Source organism: Octodon degus, unplaced genomic scaffold (assembly GCF_000260255.1).
Source record: "Octodon degus isolate 3935 unplaced genomic scaffold, OctDeg1.0 scaffold00022, whole genome shotgun sequence".
In the NCBI taxonomy this organism is placed as follows: Eukaryota; Metazoa; Chordata; class Mammalia; order Rodentia; family Octodontidae; genus Octodon; species Octodon degus.
In genome coordinates this window covers 11,107,205-11,114,467 of record NW_004524598.1, presented here as the reverse complement: position 1 = coordinate 11,114,467, position 7,263 = coordinate 11,107,205, and the positions used below count along the sequence as shown (strand labels likewise).

Here is a 7,263-nt window from a genome sequence, read left to right as displayed (position 1 = left end):
TAAGTGCAGGGGCCAGGGTTCAATCCCTGGCTCCGCATGCCAAGCTGGCCCCACCCCCAAACGCGCTGCGCCCTCAATGGAGTCCAGGTGTGGTGGCACGTGCCTGTAATCCCAGCACTAGGGAGGCAGAAATCAGGAGATCACTATGAGTCTGGGCTGTGTAATGAGACCCTGCACACACAAAAACCCCCTAAAATTTATTAATTTGCAGGATTGTCCACTGACATCTAGAAACCTGGATTTTAGGAATGTTTCCACCAACCTAATAAAAGTGACTCACTGCACTTGAACTGTTCATTTGAACAATGGAATACTGCTGCGTGCCCCCTCTCCTTTTCAGAATTAGGCACATGTTAGGGGAGGGTTCCTATATGACCAGCATACAATAAAAATCTTGGATGGGGGGCCAGGGAGATAGCTCAGTAGAATAAGCGCTTGCCTGGCAAGTGCAAGGGCCTGAGTTCAATCCCCAGTTCGGGGGAAAAAAACACAAACAAACCAAAAACCTTGGACGTGCAGTATCTAATGAGCTTTGGTAGATTACATTTCACACATGTTGTCACAATTCGTTGTTGAAGGAATCAAGTCCAACTGTGAGTCTATCTGGGAAAGGACTCACGGAAGCTTGAATCTTGCTTCCTCTGGACTTCATTCTGTGTGCCTTTTCCCTTTGCTGATTGGGCTTTGTATCTTTTCCTTGCCCTAAATCACAGCCCAGAGTAGGACCACATGCTGAGACCTGTGGGTACCCAGAATGAATCTCTGACCTTGTTGGGTCTTCAGAAGTCCTGACAAGTATCAGAAAAAGTTAATCATATGTTATCTTATTAGTTATGCCCAGAATAATGCATAAAATGCTAATTCGAAGACAGATCTTAGTAAAGTGTGGGGAAACAGATTACAGAGTGAAGACTTCCTGACATTTAAATGACCTACTCATTGACAACTACTTAGCAATTCAGCCTCCTGAGGTACACATATATTTATGTTCATAGTTTGAAATTCATATGCAAACATGCACAAAATGTCCTTATTTTCAGAAGCAGAAAGGATTCCATTAAAAAAACTGAAAATTCAAAACATTTAAAAAGTTACTATGCATTCAAACGACTGAAATATTTTAAGAAAAACTTCATTGTTTTTCTTTTTTCTATCTTGAAATTTAAAAAATCCTTCCTAATGCTTGAATATGTATATACATTCATGATGCAGGGGAGAGTTAAAAGGCATGTGGCTTTAGGGACAGCACCAGGAAGGAGAAAAGGAGATCAGTATTACCGTGCACGGGAGAGGAAGCGCTTCTAGAAGCAGCAAAGCTGGGCAGCCCTGGTGTGGTGTTATGAAATGACGACCAGGAAAGCAGGAAACCAGGATAGGCTCCAATGCTATGGAACTGAGCCAGAGCAAAGACCTCCCAGCACAGCTGGCCACACAAGCAGAGCTGGGCGCCTTTAAAGCATCGAAGTATCGCAAAGCAGGCTAGGGTACTAAGTGTATCAAATACCAGTGTAAACTGAAAAGGCATCTGATTGTCACCAGGTGCATATGTGTAACAGTCCTCAGAACTTCGTGTTTTGGAAGGTGGGGAATCCTTAACAATGCTTTAAAGCTCAGATTTTATTAGACTGGTAACTTAAGGGCTACTCTGCAGGTTAAATATTATTAAGGATCAAAATTTCTACTTCCTCTAACAATAGTGTTCACTAAAAAAAGCAATGTAACCTAACATAAAAAACTTCAATGTAATTTTTTAATAAAATAACTTCTAACAGCATATATATTCCTATGTATGACTAGACTCAATTTAGTGTGGAAAACTGTTTTGCAACTCTAATGTCTAGAAGAACACTATGTCTGGAGGAATAGATTCTTTCATGTTTTCAAAAGTAACAGGGCAGCACGGGGCTCAGAATCCAGGAGTATTCTACCCATAAGCTACATCTAAAGCCCCTTTTTAAATTTTGGGATGGGGTCTTGTTAGGTTGCCTAGACTGGCTTCAAACCTGTGATCTTCCTGCCTTACCTTCCCCAAAAGCTGAGATTACCGGTATGCTTTACCATGTCTGGCTTTTTGTTTTGTTTTTGCTACTGACATAGGGAATTCAGTCAAATCTGTTACATGCTATTATCTACTTACATATCATCTCAGCGTTCTATTTTTTGATTTAAATGCTCATCACTGCAATTATTTCAATCATTTTTGAAAGGGTCAGGCAGGGTAGATATAATGAAATACAATCTGTGGGGCATTTTGCACTTAACAAAAACCTTATATGTGCTATCTGTGTTATCTTACCTGTATAAACGCCAGTACCAGAATACCAAACTAACGCAGAGTTCTTTATTGCCATATTTATCTCCTATGAGAAGCTGCTTGTATATTTCAGTGAAGTTTCTCCATCAAAAATCCAAAGTAATAAGCAATATGCAACGAGTCAAGTTCTAGTCTTCTACAACAATCATACAAACAAATGACTATATATTCTTTTTTTTTAATTTTTAAAAAAAATTATTTATTTATTTATTTATTTATTTATTTTGTGTGTGTGGCCAGCTCAGCCCACCAGGGGGCGGGGCTGGCTGGCATGTGGTGCTGGGGGATTGAACCTAGGTCCCTGTGCTTTGCTTAGCTTAGCTTATGACTATATATTCTTAAAGGCACAGTGTTAGTCAATACCAAGATCTACTCAAATGGTTTAAATCAGTACGAACCCAGGGAAATTAACTGTAATAAGTATTATCAAACATAAATAACAACCATAGACTCCTACTTCAGATTTAATACTTAACTTTTTGTAATAAGAAACTACTTTTCAACGTAAGTGGAAAGGCTTTTTGACAAGTGTTATTATTAATGTCTTCTTTCAACCACAAGGGTCAACTATAAATAGCAAATATACTAGTTATTTATTAGCAGCCAATTCAAGAGCGATGAGGGAAATATTTCAAAAGTACTTCCCTGTTTCCTGACAGAAATAAACAAATTAGAATAATTAAAGAAAAAGTTTTAGCCAGATACGGTGACACCTAATTGCACTTTGGGAGGCTGAGGTAGGAGGACCACAAGTCCAAGTCCAGAATGCGCAAATCAGTAAGACCCTGCCTCAAAATAAAAAAAAAGGGATGAGGACATAGTTCAGTGCAAAGGTCCTGGATTGAAAAAAAAAAGAAAACAGAAATTTCAAATATTGGTCAATGAAAGTCCCAACTCCCAGCGTAACACATAGACTACCATATAGTCCTATAGACTATATACGTACACAGAAAACCTAGTAGGAAAGCATAGATACCAAAATGGGAAGAGAGAAAGGACTGTGAGTGTCAAGTATTTTCATCAAAGAAAAGAAACGCTACAACAACCACATAATGCCATGCCTAACTTAGATGAGAAATGTGACAGTGCAGGATACTGATTATGGTGAAATTCAGAGGAAGAAAAGCCACCAAATCATAATTACAGGTCTTTGGCCTAAGTCAAATTTAAAACAAATATGCCAGAAGGTCAAAACAGCCAAACCTGAACTACTAAATTGTCTCTGGAATAACACTGGAGAATGTAAGAAAAGAAACTACTACATTCCCTATTACAACCAATGAACTGAATGGCTCAAAAGGCATTTGCAATACCTTGTTTGTGGGGTGGAGCAGATAGATAACAGGAGGCCTGGGACTGCCCTGGGGCTTTTGGTTAGTCGAAAGAAAAAAGTAAAAAAAGATTCCACTAAATGGTAATTACTGTACCCTACAACAGTTTGTTACTCCCTTCACTAATACAATTAGTATTAAAGGCTGCATACTTTACAATTTAGAAACAGAAAATGGAGCAAAAAAGAACTACAAGATCACATTCATTCAAACATTTACTACCGGAAATGCAACTGTAAATACAGTCCTATGAAAGAACTCATTTATAAATATAGTCCAAGGAGAAAAATTTGGTTTGACCAAAAGTTTTTAAAAGTTTTTCACAAATAAGAACAGATAAATGCAAAATGTTCTAAACATCTTATTTCCCATCAGCTAGTGCCAAAATTATCTGCCAATACACTAAACATTAAGATTAGAATTATTAGCCCTGGCTCTAGTAACCGGAAATGAGGATGGAGATCCTCTGTATTACTGTTAGTGGAATTTGGTGTTCCAAGAGCCCAGGCTTGGCTATATATTTGATAATGCCAATACAGATAACCAGTGGTGAAGGGTAGGAAAGAAACTTTAATCAGCAAGGCTGTATGTACTGGGAAGCATAATAGGCTCAAGATCTATCTTTAAGGGGTTGACAGAAGCTTTGGGCTTTTATAGGAAGGAGAACAAAGGCAAGAGTGATGGTTTGTACAGCTAACAATATAACTAATGCTGGTAAACTGTGGTCTGGCCAACCAGCGTCTTGGCAGGCCTGGTCCTTGAGATTTTGGGAGAATGCTAAGTGCCCAGCAGGTAATTTGCTTCCCACCCTAAGGTGACTGCTCCTGCTCAGGGCGGGGAGCCTTGGTTTCTTGGTCTGTGAGGCTTTGCTTTTCCTGGAATTTTAAGTGATTACAACTTTAGGACAATGACAGAAGACTTTTAAGCATTATTGTGGGGCCCTGGAACTGGATGTTATAAAAGCTGGCAATTGGTTATAGCCCTACTAAATCCTGAAAATTACTTGAATAGCTATTAGTCTTACTCTTCTTTCATTGTTGGGACAAATACCTGACACTCAAAATGAGGGAAGGAAAGGTTTACTCAGCTCACAGTTACTGGAGATTTCATAGTTTAAAACAGCCTGAATTCCATAGCAAGACAGGAGAGAGGGTCAGTGTCTCTGTCTTCTCTAAACATCTCCTCTTTACTGGAGGCAGCCTCAATTACAGAAACTGCCACCCCACTCTGCAGGGTCTGAAGAGGCTGGGGCACGACAGTGTCCAGGATGACCCCCTCCACACCTCAGAGACTGCTGGCCTGGGGGGACAGCATGTGCTGTCAGTTTTAACGGTTTGCACCTCTGGCTCCGCTCCTCACTCCCTGCTCCTCCAGCCACACGTGCCCATGACTTACATGAGGCTTTGGGGGGACAACTACACACAAACCGTAACACCTACTAAATCCTGAAAACTACTTGAGTAGCTATTATCTTGGGTCTTCAATGATGAAGGGAGATGAGCGAGGTCAGTAAATGTGGACTGGTAACCCTTGTATCACAGACACTCCCAAAGCAATAAATATGCCCGCATGCAGAACTGAGCAAGGATCTGACCCAACCTTTTATGTGATACAAGAGACGGCACAAGGAAAGCAGAGGTACTCAGCTCGATCCTGCTTTGAGTTACTCCTCTGGCATCTGCTGGTCTGTCCTCTAGGCCACTACTATACTATCATGTGTGCCATGTCTGGGACGACAGAGAATACACAGGCATCTGTAACTAGTGCATACACTTCAGTTGTTTATATGCCTTTCAAATTTTCCTTTAGGAACAGAATAACACATTAAAATTTTCTTAAAATGTAAAATGCCTGAACTTCCTCATTTACACTAGAAACAATTTGCAAAAGTGAGCATAAAGATATAATAAGGTGCAGACATAAACTGGTGTCAATGGAGGCGCCAATGTAAACTTTGTGTATTCTCTGCCCCACAAAGGGAAGAGCGGGTGAGTGCCCTCAGGGGCTTCTGTCTGCCACGCCAGCAGCAAGAGGGGTGCCCCCGTGTCCCCTACTCCTTCTGCCTGGAAGTGCCACTCCCTATTAGGCCATCAGGAAAAGGAACACTGATGCAAGCAACACCATTATTCCTTGACCCCCTAGTCATTCACAGAACTACACCCTGCCCTTGTTCCTTCCTTATATGAACCCATCAGTTTATCACCTCTACCACAGATGTAAACCATCCACAATTTTTTCTTTTTTTAATATTAGTTTTTGGAACCAGGGATCAAACTCAAGCCCTTGCGCTTGCCAGGCAGGTGCTTAAACCACTGAGCTATCTCCCTGGCCAACATCCACAATTTTGATAAATTTTCAAAGGTGGGAACTAAACTGTGATGTGGTGGCACAGTGCCACCACATCACAGTTTAGTTGCTACTTACTTAGAAGGCTGAGGCAGGAGGATTGCTGCAAGTTCAAAGCCAGCCTCAACTTAACAGTGAGTTCGAGGCCTGCCTCAACTACAAAGCAAGGCCTTATCTCAAAATCCAAAAAAAAAAAAAAAAAAAACAACCAAAAGCTGATATCTCCAAGCAGATATTTATATTTTTTGTACCTTCTGTGTGGTATTGGATCTGATGAAAGGATTGCTAAGCCTGTGGTTAAAAAACACCATTATTCAAAGTGTAAAAATGCAACACAGTTAAAATCCCAGGCACTAAGCAGGCATGCTTTATTTGTAGATACTGATAAAGAATTATTAAGTTTTAAACTCTTGCCTATCAATAAAACTGTTAATGAGAAAGACAGTCTTTAGTTAACATAAATCAAAATGTAGGCATTAAAATGCGGTGTGCACATGAGCTCAGGAGAAATGGCAAACCTTTAAAGATCTTTAAAGAGCTCTCTGGCTTTGGCTGGAGAAATAAAGCATTATTTTGACATAGGCTCTTGCTTAGACAAAGGCAGAACGTTTTGGTTTGATTCCTGGTATGCCACCAACACGGCTTACACTGTATCAGTTTCCTCTGTGCGGCCCAGAAATAACAACTGGGACAATGAAAAGGCAACTCATCTCTGGAGATTACTTGGACAGGAAGTACTTCATTAACGAAGTCAAGGAGGGACTAAAGATAGAGAAGCAAAGAATCCAACAGACCAAATGAAGAACAGAAAATTCATACTGCATCAAAGCCAGGAAAATGAGCTAAATGCTGTATTTGGACACAAAACAAAAAAACACACAAATTCAGAGAAAGATGCTTTTCCCCATGCAAAAAAAAAAAAAGTTAAAAAAGTATTCACGTTTTGCAAGTCTAAATCAATTATACTTATCAGCATGAGCAAAACAACAAATCAACTGATACAAAATACAGAAATTTTTATGTCTAATCTGTTATCTATGTATTAACTTTCAGATACCTAAGGGGAAAATGTCTTCAGCTGATTAAAAAATAGTAATAAAAGACACACTTGGGGGCCCGCCCATTAGCTCAGTTGTTTAAGTGCCTGCTTAAAAATGCAGTGAGGCTCAATTTCCACTGGTTTGAACCCAGATACTCCAGCCAAACAAGAAATGCCCAGAGGGCATGTTCAGTCCTCCCAAAAAAAAAAAAAAAAAAAAAAAAACAAAAAAA

General features: G+C 39.9%; 1 protein-coding gene across 4 annotated transcripts in view; it reads right to left on the bottom strand.

Annotated features, from left to right (window-relative positions):
- The window catches only part of Rars2 (arginyl-tRNA synthetase 2, mitochondrial), a 71,764-nt gene that overhangs the window by 20,276 nt on the left and 44,225 nt on the right, over positions 1–7,263 (bottom strand). The window lies entirely within an intron of this gene.